The sequence below is a fragment of the Leptosomus discolor genome, chromosome 3 (genome assembly GCF_034619465.1).
Source record: "Leptosomus discolor isolate bLepDis1 chromosome 3, bLepDis1.hap2, whole genome shotgun sequence".
NCBI lineage: Eukaryota > Metazoa > Chordata > Aves > Leptosomiformes > Leptosomidae > Leptosomus > Leptosomus discolor.
This window is the reverse complement of record NC_141393.1, coordinates 11,981,694-11,994,267: the sequence shown is the minus strand read 5'-3', so window position 1 is coordinate 11,994,267 and position 12,574 is coordinate 11,981,694.

Below are 12,574 nucleotides of genomic sequence, written 5' to 3'. Positions count from 1 at the left end.
GACAGAAGTGATTGTCCTGTTGAAGGGGGCAACAATATGAGCAGAAGTTCCAAGAGCAAACGATCCTAAAAACTATCAAAATTCATTTCCACAAGACGTTTTCTTAAGTCAGGAAAGTGTTTTAAAAAGACCAACCAGCTTGAAAACAAAACAAACATCAACAACAAATCCCCCATGTATTTATGCCTAAAAATACTATAGTTTAAGCACTACTCCTTTCTTGGCAAAGTCTGTCTTCTTGCTGGACGTAATTCAAGCAGCAGAGAATATAAAACGGTAAACTATGTTTCTGATTGCCTCTCCATGTCAAGGGACAGCGAATGTTTATCATCGTTCCTGTCAACACAATACAGGATCCAGAGTGGGGAACAGACAGAGAGATGGCACCAACCATGCATTTAGCTCTTACTCTACAATTGCAGCAGCAAAGCATATTCTCCAGCCAGATCCATTCCCTTAATAGAGAAAATGGAGAGAGTGAACAAGTGACCCAAGGGGGTAAAAAAAAAAGAAAAAAGAAAAGAAAAAACAAACCCAAATAATCCAATACATACAATGGGAGATCAACAGAACCAACAACTCATCTCTCTTAAAACAGAGCCATGAGCTACATTTTCTGTGTAGCACCTTACACATTAACTGCAGGAAAGGAAAAGTAAGGGGATCTCAGCTTCATTTGTGAGCCACAGAATTGTTACATTACCCTTCCCTACAGCTAGCGGCAGAAAAGAAAAAACTAGTAAGATACCATATTTAGCCTGCTTCAGCCTGCTTCAACATTCAGAAATAGTCCTGTCCTCCCTTAACACATTTTGTTGTTACCAAAAACATTCTGATCCCATACAATATTCCTTCCTCCTTAGCAAATATGTACCACGTTGAAAGGTTTACTGAGAATATAATTGATAAAATCATTTCAGACTTATAAAATCCCGCAACTTTAAAAAAAAAAATTAACCTGTAGCAACTAAAAACATTTTAAATAAATAAGAAACTGGAGGATGTTTCTTAAAAGGGAAGGTTTGTTTTGCTTTTGGAAGGATGGAAAAATCTCATCTGGTTGTTCTCCAAAACCAGATTGTATCTTTATCTACCAGAAAAACAAACTGTATTACATGAATAAATATTTGAGAGGAAAAGCTGGGCCTATATTAACACATATTGTGCCACTCTTCCAACTATGGCTACTGGCTGAATTCTTCTAAAGAAGCCCCCAATCCTTGTAAAAGCCTTACTTGCTATAGAAAGGCATGACATACCCGTGCAGACCAAACGCATATGTGACGGTCCAACTGTAAAGCCTCCCATCCCTACTGGATAATTCAGTTCTTTCAAAAGAAGAATATGAACTAAACCAAATATATGTGTCACTGAACTTCCCTTTTACCCTGTCATCCTCCCTTCTGAAATAACTGAAAACACCTGTGTGCAGTTTGTTAAATCAGATAAATAATTAACACAACATCAGCACAGCATAGCCCCTTACTTTCTCTCATACAGACCATAAGAGGTATTGCCTCCACATTGAGTATCTGATCCAGTGTGGTTATCTGTCTGACATTTATAACCGTTACTGTTAGATAGGTAAATATAAAGCTAGGATATATGTAGAGATAAGGATACCACAATCTCTGGTTGCTTAATATATTAATCAGCCTCAAAATCCTAAATTAAAGAAACAAGTGGATTCTTCTCCAAAAATGTAAAGAGGTTTTTTAAGGTTCTAAATGAAGGAGATGAGGTACATGCAGTATCTCACAGACGTAAGTTAGAATCCTATATTAAACATAAAAACCACATAAGATCCAAGAGGACTTGCCCTGTGTGACACAGCTCATATTTAGCAAACTTATATATCTGCAGATTATATAAATCACTCAGTGGGAAAGCAGGCTATGATCTTACTAAAGCATTTTAACACAAAGACACTCATGACCTCTGAAAACCACGTGGAATGATGTAGGAAAAAGAATATAAAGTAAAACTGAAAGTGTAATTCCCTAAAATGTACACAACTTAACATCAAATATCTACACAAAACGGAAAATGATTTAGCATAAAGCTATAGATTGAAATTGGTGGATGCAAGCAACTAAGAATACAGAGAAGTAATGGACAAGTATAAAGAAAAGCAAGAGCTCAGAAGGAATAAAACACGCACTGCATGCAGGGTATCACCGACTTTAAATTAAGGCTTATTTGTTTTAATAACTTTTGTTCCACTTTGCCACCCTCTCACTATTTTCACTTCTTTCCTCCTGCTGTAGAAGCTATATTGTAAACGCCTAATATGCAAATGTACAACGTATTTATTTTGAACATGCTTCATTACAAATGTGCATGATTGCACAGAGCCCCTCTACACTAAGCTTTTCCACATTTGCAGAAAATTTAAACAGACACTTTAAGATTACTTCCAGATGAAAATTAAATGAATATAATTTGCATACAATGTAAAGATTAAAAAAACCTACCAGCTTGTTTGCTTTCTATACATTCTGTTTCAGTTTCTCCAGTAGGATCAATCAAAAATATCAAAGTCAAATTTTTCACAAGTCACTGTAAATTAATAATACTTAATGAGACAGGTACCTAGTTTACTTATCACTTCCACTTAGGTAAACTGACAACTAAGTTTAAGTATTTCTTAAATCTTTATTACTAAGGTAAAAAAAGTGATGTTCTGTTACTCTATAATAACTGGAGCTCAATAACCTATGCAGAGCATGATTTGTGGTGAGCGTGTTTCCTTTTTCAGATCAAAGGGTAAAGAAAAAAGTAGTGATTTGATTTGAACATGTCAAATACATACATTCAACTACATACATTCAACACAGAAATTGTGCTTCATGCTTAGCATGCTCTTTTCCAGGGGAACATGGAAGGGATTTTACCAACCGCTTTCCAAATGATATTCAGGAAACACAGCAGCATCCCTAAGCCCCCACTGTATCAGACTGTTTATTACAGCATCACTACAGACACTAATATATAAAAACATACACAGCTACATGACAACACTCAGATTTTTGCATGTTTTCACACATTTGAAGACATCTTTTCTCACAAGAAAACTGCAGTATCTAGCAGAACAAGGAGGACGACTGTATCACTTTGGTCGCCACTTCAGGTGGGGAAAGGATGACAGAAGGTTTATAAAGAAATTCAGACACAATCAGAATACTCTCATCCCTGAGCACTGGAAGAAGAGAGGCTTTTGAGACCTCACGGCTTGAAAGATGTCTCTATAATTTGTGAGATAAGAAAAAGCTGACCAAAAAAGCTTTTTCCTGCTTCTGAAGAGATACAGGCAAGTACATGCACACTCCAGATCAAGCTTGCTTGTAATTTTGTGCCAAGGCTTCTCAGTTCTTCAGAACTCAGAGCAAACTGAACAGCGTTTGGTAGCTTCTGATGACTGGGGGAAGGGAGCAGCAGTAAATAGGAGTAATCCAGTAATGCACTGAAGCCTCAAATCACAAAGATTTGTTAGGTTGAATGTTATAAAACACAAAAATACTGTATTAGAAACACCGTATAGCAAATCCTCTGATTTAGTTGTCTTATGTCCCTTAAAATGTTTTTTCTATAATTTTGTACTGTAAACACAAAAAAACCCCAACACTATAAAAAGGATATCAAAGTAGTCTAAAGGTTGATATATGTGAAAGTAAATAAAATTCCAGAGTTCTTTATGTTTAGCTAAAAATTAGCAAAAGCACAGTAGTTGATACATAAATTAAATTATTCCAACATAATTATTTGAGTTGGACTCCAAAAATCACACTAGGGTAAACAGCGCAGTTTGTAATGCAGAGTTTAAACCGATTTAAACCTTCTTCACCACTTTACCTCCTGTCAGTGCTACATAAACAAATACTACTGCTCTCCACCGTCTGAAAAAAAACAAATAAACCAACACTAAACCCCACAGTAAAAATAAAGTGCTGCAGTCAGGAATTTGGTGGGTGGGGGAATGATATTGCAAGCAACAGACTTGAAACTGATTTGTTTCAATGTAAAGCTTGGATTTTTATAGCATATTCCCATATCCCACAAGCTCTTGCTGAAGTGGTGATAAGTGACAGTAACATGGCAAATATACACCGCACTGTTAGTACACCAAGAAGCTATTCAGAAAAAGGACTGAAAAGGTTTCCAAGTGACATGGGCTAGAATAGACACCAATCCATGTGATATCGTTTTAAAATAATTGCTTTGATCCTGACACGATTTAGAAGAGTAAAGGAGGTCACCCATTACAGATCTTTTTTCCCCACTATCAGAAGTATATGATTCAGACTTGCAGCTAAAATTTTCTGAAATTTAGATAATTCGGGACAATAAAGCAGTACGTAAGGAAATTAAGCATCAGTCATGCTGAGACATTCAGAGCTGCATGCAGAGATGAAGCTGCACACAGAGATGAGTTTCATAGTTTATTTTTACAAGACACTGTTTCAAGAATTCAGCCATCTCCCAAAGCGTGCATACAGTCCAACTGTTTGGAGCCTGAATAGTAATTAACCCATTCATTAGCCTGCAGAATCATCCAAAATTTCAGTTCCAACAACTTGTTAAATACACAGCAGGAAGATCTAACCACTTCTCTGACAGTATATTTGAATAGCAACTTTAACACTGAGGACCCTGTTTGACTACTTCTAAGTATATATTTGACTAAGCTAAGTATCTAACATACCCTTACACTATAAAAATTATCTGACAAGATTTGTAAGAAATGGCTGTCAGTTCATAGATGCTAGTACTGTCTCAGATGCCCAAATAATAAGTTACCTCAGCTGCCAGTGGGTAACTTACAGTTTCAGACACGTAATCACTAGTTGGAACTGTTTAACTTAAGAGATACGAGTTTCCTACGTTGCCCACATCATCACACAGTATATGCTCTTCCTATCACATTCTTCTCTCTACAAAATGCTAACAGCCTGCCAACTATTTTACAGACATCAGTTACACAATAATAATGTACAAATATCCTCCTTTTATTCTATATCTTTTCAAAGGAAGTGACTGAGATATTAGTAACATTTATTAAAGACATATTACGACAATGTTTTAAATTTAAGTAATTTCAAAACCCCCATCTTTGGCTAGATGGGATAAATTCCACCCAGGTTTTGATCAACACACTGCTTCAGATTTTACAAGATAGCCAGATACACTTTCTGAAGCCTGGGTTTTTTGCGTTTTTTTAAAGTAATAACATGAGGGGAGGACGAGGTAGAAAGAGTTGAAAGTACCATAAGTATGTTGAAAGTATCACCTTCAGCACAGGAGTAAGAATGCCAACAGGTGCAGCAGTATCTTGAATCATAAATTAGACAAATTGCATTAGGAAACCAGATTAGAAAAGGATTTTCTCATGCAAACATGCATTCAAAGTATGACTTCAACTTAAACTGTACCTGGTATTCTAAACTAACACTTAACCCAGCTTCTTTGAGAAATTTAAAAACAAAAAAAGTTATATGCAGGTAAGACTGTACTTAATGGCTACAGTAAACTTTGCTAGTTTCAAACAGTCCTATTCTATTTCTTTCCCTCAAAACAGACAGCAATGCAGGCAACACTCTTCTCCACATATTAATAATGCAGCTCTGTCTACTGCTTTTTTCATCTAATACTATAACTTTCAACAATTGTCACCAATTCACCTTGGTAGGTCTGGACAGATATATCCTGGTTTTTAGGACAGTGAGGTTTGCCGGTCTCAAAGTGTCAAAAATTGGCTCCTAGGACAGCAGAACACAGAATTAATTCAGATGCTAGTCAATTGACTGCGCTTATGTGCATGGGGTCAATCCATGGGATTTGGGATTGAAGAAATTCTCCTATATCAGCCTGGCACAGACCTTGGGCACTGCACCGTTTTCTTACTTTGATTTCAGAGAGCAAGGAAGTTACTCTTCTCTGCCACTTGGTACGCGGATTATATACCAAATCATCTAGACAGATCTCCCCATATTCATTCACTACCACGGAGTTGTGTCAGGCTGAAAAATCTCAACAACCTAAGCTGGTGAAACTGATTACACCCTTCCTGCAATCTATGCATTTCTGCCCTTCCTTGTGCTGGTTCCAATGCACCGAGTTGGTTTCAGTGTGCTCAGCTGGCAGAAAAGTATCCTGGAAAAAAAAAAAAAAAAAAAAAGAAAAGGCAAACAACTTCCTGCTGAGTTCGCATACTGAAACAGCTCAGCACAGAATCAGATAAATATCAGAGCCAACACAAGAGAGGGGGCACCGGGGAGGCAGGACTACAGCAGCCCCCGCAGTTACATCAATTTCACCTTCACAGAACTGAAACCTCAGTTACCCCCATTATCAATTTATGAAAAACAGTTCAGTCATGTGAAAGCTTGTCAAACTTAAAGTAGACATAAGGATACATACATAGGTTAAAGACAGTGTCTGCGACATATGCAAGTTTAGATTAGATTGCTTCCTGCTGAAATTGGAATTCCTTAAATAACATAGTTTTATAGCTACAGTCCCTCACACATAAATAGAATTCTGCTGCTAAGCAAAGCAATGAATCAGAAACTAAAAAAATCTTAATTGTACTTCCACTAGTGAAGAACTAGGCTAAAATACACTATGAATGTTAGAGCACAGGGAAATAACGGGCAGAAATCAGAAGGAATGCAATACCGCAAAGTGGGGGAAAAAATGATGGCAGACTAGTAACTGCCACCTAAGTTACAGTGGTTTTCCTTTTTTTTTTGGTCCCAACTTCATATTTGTTTCTCAAGATTTCCTCAAAGACCACACATTTTACCAAAAAGCCAATATCCCTTACTTTCTCCTGTTTCAGGAAAAACAGTGTTACTGGATACTCAATAAAGATGTGAGAACTGATGAAACCATAACTTATCTCTGAAGGAACATTACTGCACTGCAGAGATCTTCAGTTTCATTTCACTGTTCTACTCGCCTGCTAAATAGCCAGAGAACAAAATTCAAAATATGTCGCCTGAGGTACAGCTCCACAATAAACTAAACTGAATAAACAAAAATACTGCAAGGGAGGGATTCCATTTCCTTACCCCTTCTTCGTTATTAATCTCAGCCAAGTGATGTCCTCCCTCCTGTATCAACATGGACAATACAACAGTCACAATGTAAGCTGATTTAATGCACTAGCCTGGCAAAATAGATAGGGAGATAGATATGTGTGTGTGTGACCACATACCTCTTCAGCATTCATTGAAAACAACTGGTTTTACATTTTTAGTGACCTGGACCAGTTTACTGAGAAGCAGTGCAGGCCATTCAAAGCAAACGATGGGAACGAGCAACAAGGAAGAGGAAACAAAGCCTCTTCCCCGGCCTCAGGAAATGGTTAACCCAGCTCATCCGTATTGTGAAACCTCAGCCCTGAAAGGAATCCAGTCGCTCCAACATCCTACTGCACCGCAGTGCTAAATCTGCACTCTCCCATACAAGCAGATCACACGTACTTGCTCCTAAACAAGATTTTAGAAAACGAACAGTGACCTAAAATCTCGGTAAAGGGACTGAAAACTGATGTTCAAAACATTTCTTTTCCTCCACTAAGCAGTTCATATTCTCGCCCGTCCTTTAAGCTAGTATAGAATACACGCTTTGTCCTCCTGGTAGCATTGTTGCTTTTGACACACTTCCGAAAGACGGTGTCCATTATTGCACAATACAATCCTATTATTGTCTGTTATAAAAAAATTGCTTTCAGAAGCTAAAAACATTGACTACATTCCACAGGTACATTGCCCAATACATTAGAGATTATTACATGCTTCCAAGTTTAATTGATTCTAATGACAGATTTCCAAACTACCAGAAAAATGTACCACCCTGAAGTGTTAAAATTATTATTTTATAATATTTATTTACTTAAAAATTGTATAATTTAAGAATCAGAGATACACAGGATTCAAGACTGATGGAAAAGCTGTTCATAAGTGAAGAAAGATTTTAAAGATATTTGAACTCACCTAATAATTTTCCAATTTAAGAAGAAAAAATAAATCTCTTGTTCTCACACAAGCCCAAGAATGAAACTCCCATATTCCAGGCTAGCATATTCAGTTAGAGTTGAAGTATTTTGAGCTATCCTGTGCTGGTAATTAATGTATGGTTATACTAAGCTTTTAATTTAGACAAACACTTGAGACTTGTAAATTCCAACACTGAGTCACAATGGAAAGCGAGCAAGACACCTTCCCCCCAACACCCCAGTTAGGCAATAATTTGTTTGCTTCTTCAAGCTTCCATTCTCAACAATTATTCGTTATTTTTGAAGATGCCTCCAGCTTATAAGGACAAAAAATTAGATCTAAAAACACCTGAACGTTTAAAAAGGTAATAAATGTGAGCTTTGATTTTAATACATTAGACTGCAAATTCTTCAAAAAAGGCACTCTCTGTTCCATATATGGACAACTCTTAGCATAACAGGGGCTGTTCCAGAGCTGTATGAGATCTTAATATAAATAAAATAAGCTAGTGCTTGGGGTTTTTTATAATATATTTCACATCAAACTTGGATTTGTTAGATCAACATAACTCGATCTGGTAGAATGGAATTTTGTTGTCAAATAAATACCTATTCTCTCTGAAGTCTGCAATGGGCAACAATCTCATCTATGTTCATATATGAAGAGAAACTAATAGTATCCTTTCCTCAAAATTTTCTCATGTGTTTCATTAGAATCCACACACATCTCTTAAATATATTTAAATATTCTATTGTCAGAGTAGCCTGTGAATCGTACTTTTCATTGACACGGTGAAGCTGATGAACTTATTTTTACCGCAGAACAGGACATATTCTGTCATCCTAAAAAAACAGTGACATGATCCAAAAAACCCATGAAATGGCCTTTAAGCTTTGTTGCAATAAATAACTCCATTAATAATGGCTGATAAACTTGCAAATTATTCTCTACAGTCAGTTCAGATTTATTCAGCAAACAGGGATGATATCAGTATGGCTGATAACTATATAGCTCTGAATTAATTGCAATGTATTTTATCTCGACATTACTGAAAATTCCTAATACTAGTTTAAGTGTATTAAAGTGACACATCTTCCTTTAGACTTTTACAACATAGAATTGTATTAGTAGTGACCTTCCTAAGGGAGAAGGACAGCGTACACTGACATGAAAACATTTTGTTTTAAACTGGGAATAAGCAATGCCTACTTTGGACTTGTTGGGAAAGGTCTTGGATTGAATATATGACAAGTGCATACTCATTTGAAAAAAAACAATAACCAAACAACGAAAACCTCTTTTTCTTAATTCATCTGGAAGATAGCTGAATTCAGAAATAACTACTGCAGATACTCATCTTTGGCTTGTGTTTTAGCAGTCACATTATCTTCATAGGTCAGGAACATAAGTAGCAATTAAGACATCAATGCACACTCAAGATCCACTTTCTAACGGAAAATATGCATCAGTCATGGTCATCTTTGGAGAAGAGTGGCGGTGTCACAAAAAATTAACTAGACAAAAAAAATAATCACTAAATACTCTCCAACTTTCACCCTCACTGCTATTAAAACAATAAACTCAACCACAAAAATAGACATGTCCAACAAGTCTTTGACTGTAAGCCTCACACAGTCCCACAAGGTTCCTCCTAGGTGCGTTCAAAAATGAGAATGCTGGCTGCAACCTCACTGACACTCATTTCTCCCAATTTGGTTAAAGACAAAACCAGAAAGGCTCTGCAGCAGCAGCTGCTAGGGGAAAACGCGATACTAACAATTCCTCCTAAAAGATTCAGTCTATCACAATTTCTTACACAGTATCCACCATCGCCTCTCTCACCACTTTTTTGATGACGTACAGAAGCTACATAATTCTATGCCTTTAGCATGATATGTAACCTTACATATGCTGTAAAAGAATGATATCCAAAATTTAGGTAACAATTAGTGTTATACACTTCTCAACTGTAGCAGTTCCTTCTTCCACTGTATCTCTTCTTAAGTAGAAGAACAGCACTCTCATAAGCAGCTTTTTCTTGTCTGCACCCCAGTGTCCAAGGAATATCACTAATACTTGTCCACAGAGGCAACTTTGGAACTATCATCCAAGAAAAAACCAAAAAACCAAAAAAAACCCACTAATTGCATTCTTTAAGGAAAAATTTCCAAAACTCTTCCAAAACCAAATTCTCATCAAAACACCCTACTGGGGCAGAAGGAAAAAACAAAAAAACCAAAACAAAACATGGTAATTGGGTTCCTCCAAACAGGTTCTAGATTATGTGGCTGAAAGGAACTACATCCACAATATTTCTGCAAACAAAATACAATCATGGCAGTTTTAACCCAAAAGATCTGTTTGAAAAGGATATCATACAGTTCTAGGTTTGCACATTTTATCCTAAGAATGCAATAAATACTAACCTTTTTTTTCCAGTGAAAAAAAATCCCTATATTCAAGGCATACTTATAGCAACTCTTTTAGTAAGTTCCTTAGTAGAGGCAATATTCAGTGTAGCATCATAAGCTCATCATACACAAAGCCCTTATGTCCTGAAGGCAGTGTAAGAGTTTATGATGGATGTGCCTTGTCAGCAAAGCAAAAAACAACAGGTGAGAAAAGTGCATTATTACTTCTTTAAGCCAAACTGTGTTCAAGACCAAGAATATAGTTATTTTCCTATTTTTCAAAACCAAAGTAGAATAAGCAATATGAACTGATATGGAAAGGATGCTAAACAACAGAGAGGGAGGTATCCTGGTCACAAAAGAAATTGTAACTGATTAAAACCTCCCAGAAGTAACTCTGTTCCCCATGTGGGGAAAAAAAAAAAGTCACCACTGACAGGAAAAGAGGAAAACAGGTAATTCAGTTTACTATGCTTCAGGTATGACTTTGTTCTTAAAAATGGTCGTACAGAACATAAAAAATTACCATTCTAAAACCAGCCTTAATCAATTACTTCAAAACTGATAGATGCAAGTCATAAGAAACAAGGTATGTTTGATAACATTTAATTTGTTGACACAAAACTGTAGTGATACCCACTTCTTTCAACAGTTAGCAGTATTAAAGTCTCTCCTCTTGCTATTATATACTTTTGTTAACTATCAAAAAAACCAACACAGAATCAGGGAGGAAAAAAGCTTCTATGAATATGAATTCAAGGAATTCCATCACATAACAAGTTGGATCACTAGCTCTTCCCGGTTCAGAACACAAAATCTCAAGAAAAAACCCACACAACCCCCCCCCCCCCATTACATTTGGTCCAGCTCTACAGTCATACGTTCACATTACTTTGATATTATATGTTGATTATTCCAGTAAGTGGAGTTGGTTTCTTCATCCTTGCAGTACAGAAATAAAATAGCTGGGATGAGAAACTGGAAGACTAAAATCACTGTCATAGTGTCTATTTAAATATACATATTCCTGACTATCTTATGATAGACTGTCCATAACAGCATCTAAAAGCTCTTTAGAAAAGCAAAATATTTATTATTTTAGGATTCAGACTCGGTAAACTCTAATCTGCAACATTACTACCATTGTAGCAAGGTAATTTGTTTTCATTAAAATTCAGCCATCAGAATTAAAAATGCTTTGAAGTACGTTTCAAAAACACAGTAAGAAGTCTGAATCTTATAACACTTGGTAATAAGCACAAACAACTGCTACATTTAAACAACCATGAAGGTAGCATGAGACAGTGGCAGATACACTCAGTAGGTTTTTTTAACAAACAAAAAAAAAATCAATCACTGCACTACGGAAGTGCAGCATGAAACCCACACATGGGTTAGTAATGGGAAGTAAATACATTTGTTCTGACTTACCCTGTCATTGGCATGCTAGGTTTTCAGTAAGAATCTTATGAATGTAAACATAACCCAAGTTGCGACAGAAGCTGAAAAAGCTGATAGTCACCTTGGTTTACTTTTCACAAGCTAATATCCGTATGTTTACAGAACAAGCCTGTAACTCAATGAACTTTGTTTCTGGTTTCTAGTGTGCCCAGTGCACCAGAATTCTTATACATAGAATGTTTTGGTAGCTAGCAGTTGGAAGTTAAAAAGCATGTAATTAAAAAGCCTGTTACAATACCTGTTTTTTAAACATTACCTGTACTTTTCAATCTCATATTTTACATCTAGTTTGAGCTATTTACTTCCTCCTCCCAGTCACGAAACGAAGTTAGAACAATGGAATTTTGTAAAAGACATCTTTAATATTCTCACTGAGAATCACTCTGGTGCAGTGCTTCAGTTGCAAACACTGCAGAGGAACCGTAAATAAAAAGCTCATTTCTATTGGAATTAGGGAAAGCATGGGAGATACTCCATATAAAGGAGTACCTCATAAACTCACTATTGAGATCAAACAGAGTTTGAAAGAAATCAACAGAAAGAACGTAATTGTTTATTACTCAGTCTCAGAGGATCCTGTCATAAAACGAACAGTCATCAAGAACAACTCTCTTCTGACCACTGCATCAGCCCACAGCGAAAGGGGGAGGGAAAGAGAGGGGAAGGAAACGGAGGGAGATTCTGTCACTGAAGACACTCAAG